Genomic DNA, 16,208 nt, shown 5'->3' on the forward strand with positions numbered 1-16,208 from the left:
GGCGAGAACCGGAGCTGAGAGCCAGGGGGACTGTGAGGACACAGTCACTGCCAGGGCCCAGGCAGGGGGAGACACCTCAACCTCCCTCTCCTCCCGCCCACCAGTCTCCCGCAGGGTCTCCCATTGGCCAAACCCAACCCAAAGACAGAAAGCAAGTGAGCCCACACAAGAGCGAGCCGCTCCAGGGGGGCAGGGCAAGGAAGGGCAACAAAGGAACTGGTGTCGGGGAGCAAGTGGCAATCACAGCAACCCAAAGCGATGGAGAACCCCTGTCACACACAGTCACTTACACACCACAGCTGAACCCCAGGCCTGGCACACATAGGTGGGACTCGGCACCCACCTATCATCTCTCCACCCTCTGGATTGTATTTCCCATCCCCATCAGCACAAGCTGGGTGGATCGTAGGTGGACTGGCTGCAAAAAAAAGCTAGGGTGCCCTCCCTGGCCCTGTCCTAAGCCTCTAAGAAAGAGACAAGATAGGCCGGGCGCGGTGGCTCAAGCCTGTAATCCCAGCACTTTGGGAGGCCGAGACGGGCGGATCACGAGGTCAGGAGATCGAGACCATCCTGGTTAACACGGTGAAACCCCGTCTCTACTAAAAAATACAAAAAAACTGGCCGGGCGAGGTGAGGAGCGCCTGTAGTCCCAGCTACTCCAGAGGCTGAGGCAGGAGAATGGCGTGAACCTGGGAGGCGGAGCTTGCAGTGAGCTGAGATCCCGCCACTGCACTCCAGCCTGGGCGACAGAGCAAGACTCCGTCTCAAAAAAAAAAAAAAAAACAAAAAAACAAAAAAAAAGAAAGATAAGATAAAGCAGGCTTCTCCTCCTAGCATGACCAAACCCTCAGCCTGAAGAGCCCTAGAGCCAGGCTGGGCTGGCCCCTCACTCTGCCAGGATCCCAGTAGTGAAGGTAATTACATTTATTTTCCTCCTCTTGGCACAGAGTCCCCCAGTAACACAAGAATGCACTTCCTTCCACCCCCACTGCCAACTCTTTGCTTGGCCTCCGTCCGCACACGCGGCATCCCCATGTCAGGGCCCATCCCCGGAGGCTTGCTGGCAGATGTCCTGAGGTGGCAGCCCGCACAGAGTCCCCACTGCCAGGGACTTCCTGCCAAGGACTCCCCACAGCCATACAGGAGCACAAGCAGTTGGGACTCAAGTTGAAGGCTCCAGCAGTTTACCTTAAACCATGGAACGCAGAAGGTATCCAAAGCGAGAAATTGCTGCTGGGTCTGGACAGTGGAGGCAGGGAGGGCCAAGCTGTGTGAATGGAGGGAGCCCCTCATGCGCCGCCCGGGCTTCCAGTCCTGTAGATCTGCGAGGGAGGGCCAAGGAGCTGTTTGGTGATATCGGGAAATCGTAGACAAAGGACAGGCAGAAAGGAGAGGCTGCAGGAGATGAGGCCTGCAAATCCCTGCAATGGGGAAGTGCTGGTGAGCCACAGCTAACTGAGACCTGAAATCAAAAATCAAATCTGCCACCTCATCCTCTCCTGCTCTCTCTGACCCCTCCTTGTGAATAAAATAAATGAAATCAGCCAACTAGATACTTAAGATCATAGCTCATTAAAGCTGAAAGGGATGCCAGAGATGAGGCCAACCCTTCGATTTATGGATGAAGAGACCCAGAGAGGGGAAGCAATGTGTCCAAGTTCACACAGAAAGACGCTGGCAGCATCAAGGCTAGCACTCCTCAAGTGTCCAAACACCTACTATGTGCCAGGGATTCCTCCAGATGGTAAGGACACAGCAGTGAACACCACAGACAAAATTCCTGCCCTCGTGGAGTTGACAGTCTCTAACTCAGCCTAACAGAACTTTTTGTCTGATAGTGAGTTAGGCACTCCTCCTTTGTGCTAATTAGTGTTTGCATGATATATCTCCTTTTGCATCCAGAAACGGATTTTTTTTTTTTTTAATAGAGAAGGGGGTCTCACCATGTTGCCCAGGTTGGCCTTGAACTCCTGGCTTCAAACAATCCTCCCGCCTCAGCCTCCCAAAGCACTGAGATTACAGGTGCAAGCCACCACACCCAGCCTTGAATTATTTATTTTTAATTAATTTGAATTTAAATAACCACATGTGGCCAGTAGCTACCACGTTAGTGCCATTTCAGAGGATTCAGCTCAGCAAGTGTCTCCCACTGCCAGGAGCTAAGCTGACCAGTGCCTCCACGCAGGGCAACACTGCCAGTGACTATCCCAGGGAACTTTCCGAGGCCCCAAGATGGCTCCCCAGCCAGAGAAACCCACCGCCTGGTGAGGAAATGGCCACCGACCCTTCTCCTGAGACCTCAGAAGCAGTTAGTTAGATATGCCTAGGGAGCAAAGCAGACTGAGAATGAACTGGCCGCCTTTTTTTTTTTTTTTTTTTTGAGACAGAGTCTCACTCTTGTTGCCCAGGCTGGAGTGCAGTGGCGCAATCTCGCCTCACTGCAACCTCTGCCTCCGGGTTCAAGCGATTCTCCTGCCTCAGCCTCCTGAGTAACTGGGATTACAGGCATGCACCACCACGCCCGGCTAATTTTTGTACTTTTAGTAGAGACAGCGTTTTGTCATGTTGGCCAGGCTGATCTCAAACTCCTGACCTCAGGTGATTCACGCCTCGGCCTCCCAAAGTGCTGGGATTACAGGCATGAGTCACTGTGCCTGGCCAGACCAGGCCACTTCTGAGGACAAACTTCATCCCTGCCCTTGCTGTAGGTGGTTTCTTGCCAGCCTGACCCCTCCCAGTTCTGGTCCTCATGCTACAGGGGAAATGACTCTCGCAATGTGACCTGGGAGGTCTTGAGCAAGGGGCAAGCCCTTGCTTTCCCGGCGGAGGCCTGTACAACAGCAGCTGGAATGACACAGCAGAAGAAAAACGGGCAGGCCTCCGGGAGGAGAGAAGTGGTGGTTTGATTAATTGGGATTACTTATAGGTAAAGCCAGCCAGGTAGGATCCACTGCTGCCAAGGACTGTTCGGGCAGAGACACCTCCTCTCTCCTGGAAGCTCCCACACACCCATCTTGTGTGTGTTTATTTGCCATCTCACCCCAAGATCGACCTCTCCTCAAAGGAACTCAGGACGCTGTGGGCACCCGTGCCACACACAGGGCACAGGCTGCCCCTTCCTCCTGCAATAACAGTGCACCCAAGGCCCAGCTCAGAGCTGGAGAGAAATGAGTGTGTGTGGAAAGAAGACGGGGGTAAGAGGAGAGGAGGGGAGAACAGGGGAGGGGAGGGATGCAGAGAAAGAAAAAGAAAAAGATTACTACCCTAGGTCAGCAATGGTCCTGCATGGCGAGGGCTGAGGAGCAGGAGGGAGGCAGAAGCACATGGAATGCACAGGGAAGGAGTCCTGATGTTCTCTTTACCACGAACCTCTCTGGAGCTCTAACGCCTCCTCCTACACACTCATACGTGCTCTCTGCAGCCCTCTGCATTAAGACCACAAAGCTTAATCTGAGTTCTAGTCTCAGTGCATTTTCACTTTTTATCTGCTGGGCTCTTGACAGTATCCTAGCATCTTTACCTTCCCTCAGCCATCGCTTTGTATCTTCACATTGATCTCTTAGACCCGAGCTTAGAGGGCAGTAGAGCTGTGAGCCCAATGCAAGCAGTGGGAAAAAGAGGAGGAGAAAGAACTGAGAATGGAAATGCCCCCAGAGGGACCACCTGAGCCCTGGGAACCTCCACATTGCACAGAGCACACCTCCACTTTAATTTACACATCTTATTTCATTTTCTTACCAAATAAACTGTCACAATAACACAGGAGCTGATTCAATTCAAGCAGAGCTGCATAGATCACATCAGAAAATGACTGACAGTCTTGATGCGGAAATTGCATTTATCATACAGACAAATAAAGTGTGAAGACATACACTCAGGATCAAGGTTTTGTCTGTACCAGAGTGTACAATTGACCTGGAGCTCCCCACCCCCAAAAATGAGGCATCAGCACAGGTCTGAGACAAGATTGAAACAGGGAACAGGAGGGTCAGCAGAGTCGGGGGCCAGGAAGACCAGTGGGTTGGGATAAACAGTTCAGTGAACGTTGGGAGGAGATGCTCTCCAGACACCAGGCCACAGCCTCCACCTCCACTGGCAGGAGGGAATGAGGGAGAGCAGCCTGCACCCTGAGATGACCTAGGAATGGCTCCACATTGGAAATTCATGGCAAATTGCTCCTGTAATTTACTGGTTCGGCTGGAGAAATGCATCTTTGAACTTCAGTGAGAGACTTTGAAAATCATTCTCAACTGAGGCTCTCCAACCCGTCTGAGATGAATTAAAGGAAATTATGCACATAAACCCCATAGATCAAGGGGACACCCACTCTCCTTCAACTGCCTGCAAGGTGATTAGACAGAGTTCATAGCAGAACAGGCGCTCAGGCTGGAAAAATAAAATAAAATAAAATAAATTTGAAATGCAGAGATTGATGGCTTCTGTCACAAAGTCTCTCCAAAGCCACAGGCTGTAAATTGAACTTCCCATTGATGCTGAGGCAAAGGTGATAGCTCAATGGCAACTGTTGGCCTGGTGGAGTCTTTGGGGGAAGGATTCCAGATCCCTCTTTTTTTTTTTTTTTTTTTGGAAGGAAAATCTGTATTTTAATTATTTTTATGTACAGAAAACTCAACAGTGTACATTTAACCCAGTTTAGTGGCAAGTTCTTTAGCCTTTGCCTTTTCGAGCTTGGCGATACGAGCCATAGACTTGGGACCCAGGACATTGCCGCCCCAGTGACGGCAGATCTCATCGCATCTGTCATTGTCATTGGTTCTGATAGCTTCCACCAGCTTAGCCAAAGCGCCTTTTTCTTCCGAGTTCACCTGTGTGAAGGTGGCAGTGGTGCAGGTCTTCCTGTGGACTAGACGGCCCAGTCTTGCCTTCCCCTTGATAATGCAGTAAGGGACCCCCATTTTACGACACAGGGCAGGCAAGAAGACAACAGCTCGATGGGATCCACGTCGTGTGCAATCACCACCAGCGGAGCTTTCTTGTTCTCCACCAAGGTGGTGACGGTGTTAACTCCTGCTCGAAGGATAGGTGGTCTCTTAGTGGGGACGTCCCCTTTGCCAGCAGCTTTCTTCTCGGCCTGGGCCAATGGCCTCTGCTTCTTCTCTTGCTTTGTCTCTGGTCTGTACTTGTGGGCCAGCTTAAGCAGCTGAGTAGCTGTTGGGCGGTCCAGGGCCTGGGTGAACTGGTTAATGGCAGGAGGCACTTTCAGCCGCTTATAGAGGATGGCTCTCTGCCGCTGCAACCTGATAGAGCGAGACCATTTCATAAAGCGGGTGAGGTCTCTTTTGGGCTGGATGTCCTGTCCAGTGCCAAAATTCTTAGGCCTTTTCTCAAACAGGGGATTCACCACTTTCTTGGCCTCCTGCTTTTTCACGACAGCAGGGGCCGGAGCCACCTTCTTTCCCTTGGCCTTCTTTCCTTTCGGCATCTTGGGTGGCGGGAGGAGAGAGCCAGATCCTTCTTAAAATTATGCACTGTCCAAGCTTGGGGAACTGCAGCCATCATGTAGGAGGATCCACATCCCAGGGAAGTGGCTGTGGTTCTTAAGGATGCCCTATCATTGCCCCAAGAAGGAGATATTGAGGCACAGAACTGCAGAAGAGTCAGGTCACATACAAACTCCCTTCAGCCAGATATCTTCCTAATCTGGGTCCTGAGCCTCTCACAGTAGCACTGTGCCCAGTACCCTGCACACAGCTGGTACTCAGCCATGTTTGCGGAACACAAGACGTTTCCTGCCTTCCAGGGCCCTGCTGAGCAACTCACCCCAACCTCCACCTTCTCTGGCACAGCACAGGTCCCAGGCAAACCAAAGAAGGGAGGCAGCAGAGAGGCAAGTCCTAATGCTGCTCAGACCCTGGTCCAACCTGGAAGCAGCTGACAGTCAGAAGTACAGAAATCTGGGCTAGATTTTCTAACACAGAAAGGGATGTAACTCAGGCTGGGGTATTTAGAGGGAAAGGAGGAGGAGGGATGTGTTGAAGGCTACAGTATGCTGCCCAGATCCCCCTTCAGGACTGAGGCACTCATTCCCAAGTCACTCTCTAGAATTATCCTCAGCCACAGAGCCACTTGGCTCAAGGATACACCCCAAACCTGAGGGCAGCCACCTCCAATGCCTGGTTAGTTGGCTAAAGGGGAGATGCTTTCAAAGGCCTGGCCCTCTTGCCTCAAGGCAGAGCAATTCTGCAGGACCATCTGCAGAGCACCCCATGGGACTGGCTGAGGCCTTGGTTGCAACCGCATTGCAGCGCAACTTCTCTTTCTGCTCCTTTTGCTTCCTTCACTTCCTTCAGGTGTTGATACCAAGGGCACTCCCTACAAATCTTGCTGCATGAAATCTCCACCTCGGAGTCTATTTCTCAGGGAACCCGACCTAAGTCAGGGGGCATATCTAGAACAAGACAGACGATCATGAGCTATCCACAGATGGTGCCTCAGAGACCAGCTGGTCCAACTCTCTCCTTTCACAGATAAGGAGCCTGGGGCCCAGAGAGGGAAAGTGGCTAAGAGAGAGGGTCCATCTGCACAGGGGCAGCCTCCAGCTCCCTCTCACACAGGCTAGGCTTAGCAGGAAGATGAGTGTGGGGATGGGCCTCTTTGGATGTGGTGTTTAACCAACACCTGCTTCACAGAAGGACAGCTACGCAGCTGAGGCTTGTGATGTGAACTGACTCCTCACTCCTCCCAGGTACAGAACTTGTTATTTGATGTTGAAAAGACCCTCTGTATCCCCCACAAAACTGTGGGACTTTCTTTGTAGAGGCGGCCAACATGCAAATATGTGTTCACATCTTCCAGGTCAGAAGTACCTGGCCAGGAGATTCATGCACAGGAAAGGGAATTTTCATGGCCAAGATGGAGACAAGCCCTGATGTTGTGGGTACCACAGAATTTGGGGTGACATGAGACCCCTTGTTTCATCTAATCCCTCATGTCAGACCCAAGGGGACCCACAGAAGGGAAGAGTTTTGCCTCCGTCCACACAGCCAGTCCCTGGCAGAGCTACTTTGAGAACTCGGGCCTCCTGACTCCACACTTTCCCAGGAACCATCCAGAAAGCTGAGGCCCCAAGCATCCCTCCCCAGAGAGAGGCTTGGGCCTCAGATGAGTAATGGAGAAGGGTCAGGTCCCTGTCCCTATTCACCCCAGCTTCTCTGTTATTTTGTGGGAAATTCGGTGCCCTGAAGCCAATAACTTGCTGGGTGATCTCTCGGCAGCTCTTGGCACATCTCCCCAGCATCCTTCTCAGAAAAGGGCACAAGCACTGCCATTTTACAAGATTTATTGGAAGCCTCTTTCTTTCAATGAAGGAAAGAGATACTTTTATTGGTTTCGGCTAGGTTGTTACAGTCGACAATCACCTCTATGTCCCCAAAATTTAAAAATGGGGGAAAAATCACCCAGCATTTACATCAATGTGGTTCATCCCTAGAGGGAGATACATTAAAGAAAGGAACAAAATGAAAGCTAACTGATGAGTTGCCATTTTAAGACACTCGGTTCCATTAAGCTAAAAGCCTGTTCCCAGGACCACAGCAATGATCCCCAAATGCTGCCAACACACCCGCATGCCAGGGCAGGGCTCACAGGGCCTTCTGCCAGGGCTCCCCAGCAAGTCATCAAGCTCTAAAAGCCAAGGAGGAGACCCCTGCAATCTGCCCCCGAACCTGATTTTCCCATTTAGGACCCACTCCTCTGATCCAGGCTTGATCCCTGTGGCACCCAGCCAATCAAACCCTCCCTGCTCCAAGGAGTTTCACGTGGAGATGGAGGCACTGGAGCAGGGATGAAGGTTTTACTGCCAAAATGTGGAACTTTCGTTTTTAATTGTTTGCTTGCCTGTCCACTTGCTTCACAAAAGGTGGCCCCCTGGGAACTGATTAAAACAAAACAAAACAAAAAAGGTAGCCCCTAGTGGGAAGCCAGGGCCTGTTTTGGCACTAAGTAGCCTCAGTTTTCTCACCTTTAAAATAGAATGCACTTGGACCATGAAAACCCGGATGTTAGCCCCCATCTGTTGATGGCTTACAGTGTGACTTCAAACCAGTCCCCCAGCTTCCTTGGGTTTCAGCTTCCTTAGCAGTAAAATCAGTCTGAAGTGCCTGTTTACCCCACCACACTGAAGCTTAAAAATGGTGGAAGAGAAAAATAGCCTTTCCAATAAATGATATCAGAACAACTGGCTATCCACAGACAAAAAAAAAAAAAAAAAAAAAAGAACCTTAACCTAAACCTTATCTACACATAGAGATAGACACATAGACATGTCTATAGAGAGAGATGTAATGATGTTTATATATTTAAATTCAAAATGGACGGTCTTAAATGTAACATGTAAAACCTTCTAGAAGAAAACATAGAAGAATATCTCCTAGGGCAAAGAGTTCTTAGACATGACACCAAAAGTACAATCCTTAAAAGAAAGAATCAATAAATTAGAGCTCATGAAAATTAAGTGCTCTGGAAAAGACATTGTTAAGAGAATGAAAAGACACTATACAGAGTAGGAGAAAATATCTGCACATCACATATCCAACAAAGGACTTACCTCCAGCTGCATAAAGAACTCTCTAAACTCTGCAGTAAGAAGTCAAAACGTCTACTTTAAAAATGAGTAAAACACTTGAACTGACACTTCACCAAAGAGGACATACAGATGGCAAATATGCACATGAAAAAAATGCTGAACATCATCAGCCATTAGGGAAATGCAAATTAAAACCTCAATGAGATCTCATGCAGAATCTCTTATCAGCATAGCTGAAGTACAAACGCCACCACACCCGGTCCTGGCAAGGTTGTGGAGAAACTGGATCACTCGTACATTGCTGATGGGAATTTGAAATGGTATAGCCACTCTGGAAAACATTTTGGCAGTTTCTTAAAAAATTAAATGTGCTTGGCAAGTGGCACTGGTGTTCGAAAAATAAACAAAAACAAAAACAAAAATGCATCTACCATACAACCCAGCAATTGCACTCTTGAGCATTTATCCCAGAGATAATCTCATGTTCACATAAAAACCTATATGAGAAAGTTTATAGCAGCTTTATTTGTAATAGCCCAGATGTCCTCCAATGGGTGAATCGTTAAACAAGCTGTGGTACATCCATACCACGTGTATCAAGTTGAATAGTATTCCCCTAAAATTCATATTCACCCGGAACCTCAGAATGTGACTTTACTTGGAAATAGGGTCTCTGCAAATATCATTAGTTAAAATAAGGTCATACTGGATTAGGGTAGGCCCTAAATCCAATGACTGGTGTCCTTATGAGAAGGCCACGTGACGACCATGTGCCAACAGAGGCAGAGACTGGAGCAGTGCATCTCCAAGCAGCACCAAGGCCTGGGGAGAAGCAAGGAGGGATTTTTCCCTAGAACTTTCAATACCTTGATTTCACACTTCTAACCTCTAGAACTGTGGGAAAACAAATTTCTGTTGTTTTAAGACCCCCCCCCCCCCGCCCACCTCCCGCCACGTGGTAGTTTCTTATCGTAGCCCTAGAAAATGAATACACCATGGAATACTACTTAGCAATAAAAATTAATGAATTGATGGCACAACAATCTAAGGAATCACACTGAGTGAGAAAAAAACAATCTCAAAAGATTACTGTATGATCCCATTTATATGACATTCTCAAAATGACAAAATTAGAGTGATGGAGAACAGATCTGTGGTTGCCAGGGTAGGAGGAAAGGAAGGGTATGACCAGAAAGGAGTAGCACAAGGAGGTTTTGTTGTTTTTGGTTTTTTTTTTCGCTTTGTTTTGAGACAGGGTCTCACTCTGTCACCCAGGCTGGAGTGCAGTGGCATAATCTCGGCTCACTGCAGCCTTGACTTCCCAGGCTCATGTGATCCTTTCACCTCAGCCTCCTGAGTAGCTAGGACTACAGGTGTGTGCCATCACACCTGGCTAATTTTTTACTTTTTATAGAGACAGGGTCTCACTGTGTTTCCCACACTGGTCTCAAACTTCTGGGCTCAAGTGATCCTCCTGCTTCGGCCTCCCAAACTGCTGGGATTATACGCATGTGCCACCATGCCCAGCCACAGGAGTTGCTAAGAGTTTTAAATCAGCAATTCTGATTGTGGTAGTGGTTGTGTAAATTAATGCATATCACAAAATTCATAGGAATATACACTTCCCCCAAAAAGTGAGTGCATGTAAAGTGAAATGTAAGTAAGGGCTGCAGTTTAGTAAGTGGTATTAATGTCAATTTCTTGGTTTTGGTCATCATCAGGGTGAAAGCTGGGTGAAGGGTACCCAAGAACTTTCTACTATTTTTGCAACTTCTATGTGAGTCTAAAATTATTTCAAATTTTTAAAAAAATTTTAAGTTTAGGGAGGATTCAACATGTTTTATAAAAGTAAATTTTAAAATGTTACCTTTCAAAGTTGGCTCCCGGCAAGCTCTGGAGTCAGACAGACCTAGGTTAGTATTGTGGCTTGATCACATACTAACTCTGTACCTTTGGGCAAACTACTCCCCTTCTCTGAACCTCAGCTTCCTTGCATATAAATTCTCACACAGGAATAATGACACATGGTGCACATATTACATATGAGATAATATAAGCAACAGCACCTGAAGCAATGGCTATAACATGGATGGTGTTAAGTAAATCTTAGCTTCTGAATTTACCCAACCAATGCAACGCCTCCTCTTTGTTCACTCACCTGCCTTGTATTTTATTCCACCCTTCAAGGTCAAACAAGGTTCTCCTGGGAACCCAGGTTCCGCCAGCATACGGACCTTCCATGTCTCTGCATCTAGGCCAACATAAAGGCTGGGCTGCCCCTGAAGCTCAGATCATGCACTCTGGATCCCCAAACAGGCTCTGCAAGGCCATCCAGCCCTCAGAGTTAATAGGGTGCAGCTAATAACTACCCCCTGCTCTAAGACCCCATTTACCATCCCTCCCTTCTTTCCCTTCTCTCCTCCATCATTGCTCTAGCACCATTCCAAAAGGTCTTGCAAGCAAGAGTCACTCCTTTATGAGTGCAAAAATACTTACAAAGCAGTTTTTCCACATGTTTTAAGCCCCAACAAGACCCTGGCTAGAAGCAGGGCAAGTGTAAGAACCCCAGTTTTCCAAGTGGCAAGACGAACACTTTGGGGAGGCGGATGAGGAACAGGAAGGAGGGAAGGGAATCAGCACAATTAGTCACCTGCTGTGGGCCAGGCACTTTATTTTCCTTCATTTAATTCTTACAAGACTGTGAAGTAACAATCATTAAATCTCCATTTTGCAGACAAAAGAGCCTTAGTTCAGCAAGACTGTATAACTCATCCAAGGACACACAACCAACATGGGCAGAAGGGGGATCCCAAGACCCAAGCCTCCTGACTCCAAGACAGGGCTCCTTCCTTCACACAAAGCACAAAGACCATCAAGCTCTCATTTATCCATTATCAAGGAGCAACTGGAAGCCCTTCCTTCTCTGTGGAGTCTTCCTGTATTGTCTGCACCCATGAGTGCCCTGGGCCCAAAGACATGAGGATCTTCAGATGTTCCTCACTCTGCCTCCCCAAAGGACACAACACGTTCATATTGTGTCACGTTTCCACCATAAACATGGAATTCCCTGGAGCTCCTTTGCCTGCCTGACGCAATACCACCACCATCCCTCCTCAACCTCAGCCTCTCTGTCCCTCCCACAGCTCCTCCAACTCTAGAGAGCCAGATTCTGTTCCATATCCCACAGAGTCAAGGCTGGAGTGGCTCTCAGAAAACACTCCAGAGGACATTGAGATTCACAGAGGGGAAGGTGCTGGCCTGAGTCCCACGGTGGGGTAACAGCCTGCAGGGACCATCCCCCAGGCCTCCCAGTACTTCTGTCTTCCTCTCTGCAACTCTCCTTAGAAGGGGGCTGCCTGGGTCATGGGCTCGCAGCCGTTCCAGCACGTCTGCCTCCCTCCCACACTCCTGAATCTTGTCCATCCTTCCAGCCCCAGCTCAGTCCTGCTTCTTCTCCCTTGAAAGCTTTCCAGATTATTCTAGCCTGCAAGGGTCCCTCCTTCCAAGGACAGCTGCTTCTACCCTCCGTTGCCCTTGGTATCTACAGACCTCACATAATTTCACAACAGTCAGGGGGCCTCATTCACCCTTTCCAGCCAGACCACCAGCTCCTAAGGACTCAGACCATACCACCCTCCCCACAGCCCTGGCACAGCTGAGCACTTAGAAGGCAGAGAGAAGTGGGGAGGGAGTGGGGACAGACCTCTCTTTGAGCATATGTCTCTCCAAATTCTGTCCACATTTTGTCTGATTTGTGGGGGACTCCCTTATCTTTTTCCAAACTTTGTGGGATTTAACATTTTCCCCTAAAGAACACTCTAACAAGATCTCTCTTTGTACTATAATTTTGCCTAACAACCCCCTGAGAATTAAACTTTGGGGTAAAATTCCCCTTTTAAGTTGAGACGTGCTCCCTTTGTGACTAATTGAGATGCCAGGATCAAACCAAGTCTTCAATCCCATTAAATAAAGCCACATAAAAGCTGCCCCTGCTAACAGCACTTTCCTGATTTCCTCAAGCTGGCCGGCAATAAGTATTCCTAATTGTGCTTGTTAAAAAGTGGATTTATGAACCCCAATTAGGCCGCTTGCACTTACGTGGCAGCAGTTTTTCAATACCACCAAACCTGTCTTCTTCCCAAGATGAAATTATTTTTGGTGGGTGACAGGATAATTACTAAAACATAAAAGGACCCACCCGGTACCACAGCAGCAGCTTCAGCAATTCTGTTAGGAGGCCTTGAGGATAAGCAGGGTTTTGATGGCAAATTTAAACCCAAGTTGAGCATTCCAACTCCGTGATCCTCAGCACACAGGTATATCTCCTGGCTGTTTCTCCTTGGACCCAGTACCAACCTCCAGATGCCCTGCCTCGCCATTCATCCTGCTCCTGATTTCCCAGCTGCTCTCCAACTATGCCTTGGGCCTTCTCCAGAGAAAATTCTTCCACTCAAAAGGCCTTTCCTCAAACCTACTCTCCCCCATCTCCCTTGAAGTCTCAGCTCAAATGGCCTCTCCTCCAGGAAGCCTTCCTTCCTTGACACCTGGTCAGATGCACTCACCAGCAGCCACCCACAGCCTCTTGCACCTATTGCTGTTCAAGCATTTACTGTATCTCTCTGACTCCTTGTGTTTACCTCCTATACAATTGTGTTTGTCTTGTGTTCGTCTCCTGCACAATTAAGGAGCTATAAGCTTCCCAAGGGCAAGGACTAGGTCTCATTCATCTTGGTTTCCCCAGTGCCTGGTATGTAGTAGGCTGGCTCATTCATTCATCTTCTTAGAACCCAAGTTTAAAATGAGCAAAGGATCTGAATAGACACTTCTCCAAAGAAGGTATATAAGTGACCAATAAGCACATGAAAAGATGCTCAACACCACTAATCCTCAGAGAAATGCATATAAAAACCACTTTGAGATAACTTCTTCAAACCCCCTAGGATGGCTACAATCAAAAACTCAGATAATAAATGCTGATGAGGATATGAAGAAATTAAAACCCTCATAGACTGCTGGTGGGAATGTAAAATGGTGTAGCCACTTTGAAAAACAGTCGTGCAGTTTCTCAAATGTTAAACATAGAGTTACCATATAACCCAGCAATTCCACTCCTAGGCATGTACCCAACATAAACGAAAATATGTGTCCATGCAAAAACTTGTACGTGAATTTCATAGCAGCATTATTCATAATAGCCAGGAAACAGAAGCAAACCAAATATCTAACAACTGATGAATGGATAAATAAAACGTGCTATATCCATAAAGTGAAATATTATTTGGCAATAAAAAGGAATGAAGTACTAATTAGTTCATGCTACAACATGGACGAACCTTGAAAACATGCTAAGTGAAAGAAATCAGTCACAAAAGACCATATACTGTATGATTCCATTTATATGAAATGTCCAAAACAGGCAAGTCCATAGAGACAAAAGTAGATAAGTGCTTGCCAGAGGTTGGGGGAGGGGAAATGGGGAGTGACTGATAATGGATATCGTTTTACTTTTTGGGGGTAATTGTGGTGATTATACCACAAAATTGACTGTGGTGATGGTTACACAACTCTGTGCATGCACCAAAACCCATTGAATTGTACATTTTAAAATGGTGAATTGAGAGGTGGGTGGATCACTTGAGGTCAGGAGTTCGACATCAGCTTGGCCAACATGGTAAAATCCCATCTCTACTAAAAATACAAAAATTAGCCAGGCGTGGCGGCACATGCCTGTAATCCCAGCTACTCGGGAGGCTGAGGCAGGAGAATCACTTGAACCCTGGGAGGCAGAAGCTGCAGTGAGCTGAGATGGCACCATTGCACTCCAGCCTGGGCAACAAAGCAAGACTCAGTCTCAAAAACATAAAATAAAAATGAAATAAAATAAAAAATAAAATGGTGAATTTATGGTATGTGGATTATATTTCAACAAAGCTGCTATAAATCTTTTTCTTGTTTTAGTCATTTAGGCACTCACTATGTGTGGAGGGTGTGGGTTCATGAAGGACTGAGCCCCAGTGGCCTGAACTCCTCCTGTATATCCCCCTACTTGGGGTAGCTGAGTGTTGGGTATTCTTCCACTGCTACAGCTTCCCTCAAGATGTCAGCCCCCTGCTTAGCCCAGGAAGGACAGTACAGGTGACTGGCCTCTTTTTTCGATCAGTCATGATGGGGGAAATTTAATCAATAACAGGACACTTTGCTACTTCAAGACATAATATAATGTAGTGGTTAACTGCAGTCTCTAGAACCAGACCACTTAGCATCAATCCCAGCTCTGCCTATTACTAGCTCTGTGACCTTGGACAAGTTACTTCACCTCTCTGAGCCTTGGTTTTCTCATCTGTAAACTGAAAGGATAATAACATTATCTACCTCATAGGGCTGATGTGTGTGTGGATAAAAGGAATTAATGCATATAAAGTATCTGGCCGAGCACAGTGGCTCAGGCCTGTAATCCCAGCACTTTGGGAGGCCGAGGCAGGTAGATCACTTGAGGCCAGGAGTTCGAGACCACCCTGGCCAACATGGCGAAACCCCAACTCTACTAAAAAACAAAGAAACAAAAAAACTAGCTGGGCATGGTGGTGCATGCCTGTAATCCCAATTACTTGGGAGGCTGAGGCAAGAGAATCACTTGAACCTGGGAGGCGGAGTTTGCAGTGAGCCAAGATGGCACCACTGCACTCCAGCCTGGGCAACGGAATGAGACTCTGTCTCAAAAATATATGTATATTATATATTATTATTTATTATATATTAGATATTTATACATAAAGTATTATATAAAGGATATATTTTTTATATTATATAAATATATTTTTATATATACATTTTATATATGTATAGCTCATATATATGTATATAAAGTACCTGTCATAGCATAAGTGCTATCCAAAGATTAACTGTAATATTTCCCTATATGGGGGAGTGAATCTCATTAATTGGTTTAGTGATGGGCAAGGCTTACAAAATGCCTGTTCATCTCAATCAGCACCCCCAAGCCCTCATTTCTCCTTGAGTTGCACTGTTCTTTCCCCCACCTTCTCTCCCCTTAGTCCAAGCACGCCAGCCCCTCTCCTCCTGGGGGGAAGGGTCTTGCTGGAGAATACAGGCACAGGAAAGAATCAGGAAAGAATGCGGCACGTGTGGTCTGGCCATTCTCGAGACCCTAAGACAAGGAGGCAGTGTGCAGCAAGGCCCAGGCTGGGCAGAGCAGCCAACCAGAAGGGCCCGGCCCTGCCATCTGCTCTCCCAGCCAAGGTGAGTGGCCTGGCATGGATTCACACTTGGTCACGGCCCAGCACCTCTACTAAGTGCCCATTAGGGAGCAGAGCCAAGGCTCAAACCTGCAAGAGCCATTTCCCATCATGGGGAAGAGGCAGCAGCCCTGCCCGATAAAAAGGCCTCTTCAGCATGCTTGCCCACCGCCCACACTCCATTTTGCCTAAGAGTGGCAATAAAAACCAGCTCTCTGCCCAGAAAGGCAATGGCTGAGGATGCTGTTCTCCCTAGGTAGTATGGCTTTCATGAGCCCCAGTGAGGAGTGGGGAGACCAGCGCTCAGTGGGTGGTACCATCCTGTACCTTACCAGGCTCCTTAATTAGGTCTGGAAATTTTGAATGCTTCCTAATGATGCCCTTTGGAGGCAGGAACCTAGTGGGCT

At 47.7% G+C, this 16,208-nt stretch overlaps 1 protein-coding gene and 1 pseudogene across 2 annotated transcripts in view; both read right to left on the reverse strand.

Annotated features, from left to right (window-relative positions):
* The window catches only part of MEGF11 (multiple EGF like domains 11), a 383,043-nt gene that overhangs the window by 338,317 nt on the left and 28,518 nt on the right, over window positions 1–16,208 (reverse strand). The gene's annotated exons all lie outside the window — the stretch shown is intronic.
* On the reverse strand, window positions 4,629–5,465 carry LOC100427759 (large ribosomal subunit protein eL8 pseudogene; annotated as a pseudogene).

The sequence above is a fragment of the Macaca mulatta genome, chromosome 7 (genome assembly GCF_049350105.2).
Source record: "Macaca mulatta isolate MMU2019108-1 chromosome 7, T2T-MMU8v2.0, whole genome shotgun sequence".
Classification (NCBI taxonomy): domain Eukaryota; kingdom Metazoa; phylum Chordata; class Mammalia; order Primates; family Cercopithecidae; genus Macaca; species Macaca mulatta.